At 46.5% G+C, this 5,836-nt stretch overlaps 2 non-coding genes across 2 annotated transcripts; both read left to right on the top strand.

Annotated features, from left to right (window-relative positions):
• The first annotated feature begins 3,634 nt into the window (after positions 1-3,634).
• On the top strand, positions 3,635-3,708 carry trnav-cac (transfer RNA valine (anticodon CAC)). Its single transcript has one exon. It is a non-coding gene; the product is annotated as a tRNA-Val (tRNA).
• A 1,571-nt stretch (positions 3,709-5,279) lies between these two features.
• On the top strand, positions 5,280-5,352 carry trnav-cac (transfer RNA valine (anticodon CAC)). Its single transcript has one exon. It is a non-coding gene; the product is annotated as a tRNA-Val (tRNA).
• Positions 5,353-5,836: the final 484 nt, after the last annotated feature.

Raw genomic sequence — 5,836 nt, forward strand, 5'->3', positions numbered from 1 at the left:
TGATACCCTTGGTTGTAAGCATCGATAAAATCCTGAACTTTATCAAAATACTTGAACGTGTTGACCGCTGTAAAATATCTCCAGATTTTGGTCTTTATGGTGCGGTTAAACCTCTCCACTACCGATGCCTTAAGCTCATTACCGGTGGTGAAATGATATATTTTGTGTCTCTTCAGTAGATTCTGAAATTCTCTGTTGAGAAACTCTTTTCCTTTATCAGTCTGCAGTTTTTTAGGACATCGACCCTGGGACAATATATCCTCAAAGGCCCTTGTCACCGCCCGACCTGTTTTATTATGTAGAATGCGAGCCCAGGCATATTTTGATAACACATCGATACACATCAACATCAATTTGTGACCATTATTATGTTTTGATAAATTTGACATATCGACTAGATCCATTTGCCATTGTGAGTCTATGTCAGTTGCATATACGCGGTTTCTTTTAAAGTTAATCCTGAGAGGTTTATGTAAGGTATAGGCGTCTTGTTCCCGTAACCATTCTGAAACAACCACATCATTAACCTTCACTCCGGCCTCAGCGAATCCTCTTTGAAAACCCTTCTTACCCGCCAAACCCCCAATCTTGGCTGGGTTGTAGTATAGTTCCTGCATTTGGGGAGCTTGCCGAGTCATTCTGTCAAATAACCACACAGACCCACACTATGCGCAAAGTTTTTATACAAGGTTTTTTATTCAACTTCAGGAGAGCAGATACCCCTTTTTACACATTTGAGAAAAGTATAACATACACAACAATTTTTTCTACGGTCCAGACAAAAAGAAATCAGATGATTGGTTACTTGATCTATATCAACAAATATACCTGTTTCTTTATCTTGTAGGCACACACCTCAGTTACATATGTAAATAAAACAACAATATGACCTATTTTAAAAGTAAACAGAGGTGTATTAAACATGCTCAGTAAAAGGTCATTCAGATGTTGATGAAATGGCCTAATATCATTCTTGGCCCCCTTGAGCGCTTCATCCCAGTGTTCGTACCCTCCGGTCTTTGTTACAGCAGCCATTAACTTTTCCAGGTTTGAAAGTTGATCCTCATCGATGGTTAAATCTGTAGAGAAAAGGCTCGCTATGGCTACTTTTCTGTCAAGCACATGGTGTAATAGCGCTCTCAGGTTAGCTGCATGGTTAGCTGTTGATGACAGAACCAGTTGCAGAAGCAGTCCAGAACATTCCCCATGTTCAAAGTCCCTTAGTTCAGGTCAGAGTCTGAATCAGTGGCGTAGATGTCGAATTCTTCGTCGCTGCCCCCAGCTTTAACTTCTTTACGGAAGAAATAAGCTTTTAGCTTGCCAGCGGTTTTTCTACTCGGCTCATCCAGGTCATTGAGCAGCTGCCCAAGTTTCTCTGTTATAAACGGCTCCTTTTTCAGCTCCAGCAAAATCTCATCTATGATTTTCTGGACTTGTCCCGCAGTGACATGTATGTGGGAGTAAGACAGCGCCTTGATTAGTGCCGGTTTCAGCCACGGTTTGTTCAGTCTTCTGTAAAACACGTTGAAATAGAACAGGAAATAGTAACGGTCTGGTTCAAACAAACAACTGTGTCTCAACTGACTGGGGTGATTCACTTCACACCCCCGACAGACTTCTTTCAGAGCTCGGTCGATGAGAGCACTCAGAATATACACCAGGGTGCTTTTAACTACTCTGCTTACTTGGTCACATACCCCGGGCATAAATCCTGCGTATTCATCACGCCCCCGGGACAGTCCGATGCTCATTGGGTCGCCTGGTGGTTTGTGGGGTGTTTCTACATCCATTGGACTGACCCCCTCCTGAGACGCACAGACGGTAGACAGTTCGGCAAAATCGAGGCCCTCCATGAGCTCCAGAGGCTGGGGATCCCCGAGACTCATTTGGACATCTATCGCACCGCATGTTGTTTCGTCCTGAGGGACCGGGGTCTGAGGTCTTGGAGGGTAACCGCAGTCAGAGGGTTCCGGAGTATATACAAAATCTGGGGAATAGAACCAGGGGTGATCCCGGGTTTGATGAGGCCTGTAGAGCCTGTCGACGTCCGCAGCTTTCGGGTAAGACATTCTCTTTAATTTTAAACCATGAATGAATTGTTGCGCCTTTTATCCTATCTCTTCACTACGTCACGACACACCGCCCTCTTAGAAGAGAGTAGCCCCTGAGCCGTCAGACGGCGTCAAACATAATTTCAGTAACCTGTTTTTCTGGATCCTCCACACCCCCTTCAATAGGGTTTGTAATCAGGGTACTGCTAAACAAAACCTTACGATCTGTAGTTAGAGATAGACTCTTCACCACTCTACCATAGTTCTGCAAGCTTTCCCATTCACCACCTTTCAAAACCCTGAGTCGGAGACTCCATTTTGCATTCTCTTGGACCCTCTTGCAAGCCTTCTAGAGTCTTATCCACAAGCCCCAGATCTCTCCAGGCCATCACCTTCAACCAGTCCTCATAAGAGTATTCAATTACCGTCTCAAAAGATTCCAACGTACCCTCCTTCTCTCCCAAAGCAAAAAGCTCCACTCCAACATAGCTGGGATCCCTTTTAAAGCGGTAACCCCGTCGAGCCCCCCAGAACAACACCCAGGAGCGTTCAATCTTTAAATTGGTGAGTACAGGAACCCTTGCCCGGGATTGTTTCTTGCGGGGTTTCATGTTGATGTCGCTGGACATGTTGAAGAAGCGGGATGTTTCTGATGCTGAGAATTAAAGAGGTATTGCCTAAAAGCAGCGCGGGTTCTTAAATAGAGAGGAGAGTTTCGGGGCATTACCTTCAGAGGGGTGGGGGTATTTATGGGTGGCCTTGTTGTTCAGGGTTTTATGGGTGTACACTTTCTGACGGATATGACGTAGGAATAATTAAGGAAATAACTCTACCTAAAATCACGCCCCCCAATTACGACGTAGGAATATTAATAAGCTTAGGGCATACATCATAACAAAATAGGCCGCGCCCAAAAAACCCTACTATCTACTCTTATGTAGTTGAAGGCGCAGTATAGCTCTGATAGTCTGGTGGTGACGGAAGACCACCAGCCGTTTGAACAAGCCATTCAGCATCACCTTGTTGGGCTAAGTGCAGGCACTGTCAGAGCGCAGGGCGACCTGCCTTTGAAAGAGTTTCCTAAGTGTCCCGAAATCGGTGCACTCAGAGCGTCCGTCCGTCGACAGGTTGAAATTGTAAACGCGGGTGTAGCCACTTTTAATTAAAATCTGATGATGATGATGATGATGATGCTGTTCTTGCTGTTGTTCTTGTTGTTCTTGTTGTCGTCGTGGTCGCTGTCATTATTATTGTTAAAGTAAAGCAGTAGATAGATTTGTTGCTACCGTAAGGTGTAGAAGGCACAATAGCTCTGTGATTGTCTGATGGTGGCACAAGACAAGCAGCAGCTGTTTGAACAAGCCATTGAGCATCACCTTGTTGGGGTAATTGTAAGTCTTGTCACAGCTCAGGGCGTTCTTCCTTTGAAAGAGTTTCCAAAGTGTCCTGATGTGCCCTTGAGCAATGCAAAATAGGTCAGTGAAAATAGAAACCTTTATCTCACAGGCTGGCCCACGGGAAACGCCTGTGTGCGTTTTACCAGCCGGCTTCGATAGGAGTTATTCGAAACACCAGGACGGGTCGTTTTCCGTAGTGTAGTGGCTATCACGTTCGCCTCACACGCGAAAGGTCCCCGGTTCGAAACCGGGCGGAAACAACCCGTGGTGCACGCGTGCCAGTGCCGTGTTACCCGTCCCCCATCTCTCTGCCCCAAGGGTGGCTGTAGTTTTCTCTTCCTCGGAGTGGCAAGAAATCCTGACCTTGAGAACAAACGATGTAAGAAGGGTAGCTTTGCGAGGCGCTGCAACTGACACTTTTAAAATCGATACATGTTGTTGCTGTTACAATACGACCGTAGCAGGATCGGCGACATTGCTGTTACTCTTATGTAGTTGAAGGCGCAAAATAGCTCTGATAGTCTGGTGGTGACGGAAGACCACCAGCCGTTTGAACAAGCCATTCAGCATCACCTTGTTGGGCTAAGTGCAGGCACTGTCTGATCGCAGGGCGTCCTGCCTTTGAAAGAGTTTCCGAAGTATCCCGAAATCGGTGCACTCAGAGCGTCCGTCCGTCGACAGGATGAAATTGTAAACGCTGGTGTAGCCACTTTTAATTAAAATCTGATGATGATGATGATGATGATGTTGTTGTTCTTGTTGATGTTGTTGTTCTTGTTGTTGTTCTTGTTGTCGTCGTGGTCGCCGTCATTATTATTGTTAAAGTAAAGCAGTAGTTAGATTTGTTGCTACCGTAAGGTGTAGAAGGCACAATAGCTCTGATAGTCTGGTGGTGAAGGAAGACCACCAGCCGTTTGAACATGCCATTCAGCATCACCTTGTTGGGCTAAGTGCAGGCACTGTCAGAGCGCAGGGCGTCCTGCCTTTGAAAGAGTTTCCAAAGTGTCCTGATGTGCCCTTGAGCAATGCAAAATAGGTCAGTGAAAATAGAAACCTTTATCTCACAGGCTGGCCCACGGGAAACGCTTGTGCGCGTTTTACCAGCCTGCTTCGATGGGAGCCATTCGAAACGCCAGGACGGGTCGGTTTTACCAGCAGTCTCCAACGGTAACCGTTCTAAGCAAGAGGTGACGGTGTCAGTTTCCGAAGTGTAGCGGTTATCACGTTCTCCTAACGCACGAAAGGTCCCCGGTTTGAAACCGGGCGGAAAGAGCCTGCTGTGGGCCGGCCCTTTTCGTCCTGCTTGCCCTCGTGGTTCCCCGGAGGCGGTAGGTGGATTTCTTCATTGGAGTTTCCGAAATTGGTGGACTCAGAGCGTCCGTCCGTCGACAGGTTGAAATTGTAAATGCTGGTGTAGCCACTTTTAATTAAAATCTGATGATGATGTTATTGTTCTTGTTGTTGTTGTTGTTGTTCTTGTTTTTCTTTTTGTCGTCGAGGTCGCCGTCATTATTATTGTTAAAGTAAAGCTACCGTAAGGTGTAGAAGGCACAATAGCTCTGTGATTGTCTGATGGTGGCACAAGATGAGCAGCAGCTGTTTGAACAAGCCCGTGAGCATCACCTTGTTGGGGTAAGTCTAAGTCTTGTCATAGCTCAGGGCGTTCTTCCTTTGAAAGAGTTTCCAAAGTGTCCTGATGTGTCCTTGAGCAATGCAAAATAGGTCAGTGAAAATAGAAACCTTTATCTCACAGGCTGGCCCACGGGAAACGCCTGTGCGCGTTTTACCAGCCGGCTTCGATGGGAGCCATTCGAAACACCAGGACAGGTCGGTTTCCGTAGTGTAGTGGCTATCACGTTCGCCTCACACGCGACAGGTCCCTGGTTCGAAACCGGGCGGAAACAACCCGCGGTGCACGCGTGCTAGTGCTTTGTTATCTGTCCCTGTAACGCGGCCGGCCATCGTTTTCTCTTCCTCGGAGTGTCAAGAAATCCTGACCTTGAGAACAAACGATCACAGAAGGGTAGCTTTGCGAGGCGCTGGAACTGACAGTTTTAAAATCGATACATGTTGTTGCTGTTACAATACGACCGTAGCAGGATCGGCGACATTGCTGTTACTCTTATGAGTAGATAGTAGGGTTTTATGGGCGCGGCCTATTTTGTTATGACGTATGCCCTAAGCTTATTAATATTCCTACGTCATAATTGGGGGGCGTGATTTTAGGTAGAGTTATTTCCTTAATTATTCCTACGTCATATCCGTCAGAAAGTGTACACCCATAAAACCCTGAACAACAAGGCCGCCCATAACCTGTTGTTCTTGTTGTTCTTGTTGGTCAACTGTAGAGTGTGAATGGGTCGGCTCTTCCTGTAGTGTTTGGGGGTC

The sequence above is a fragment of the Amia ocellicauda genome (assembly GCF_036373705.1).
Source record: "Amia ocellicauda isolate fAmiCal2 chromosome 11 unlocalized genomic scaffold, fAmiCal2.hap1 SUPER_11_unloc_1, whole genome shotgun sequence".
In the NCBI taxonomy this organism is placed as follows: Eukaryota; Metazoa; Chordata; class Actinopteri; order Amiiformes; family Amiidae; genus Amia; species Amia ocellicauda.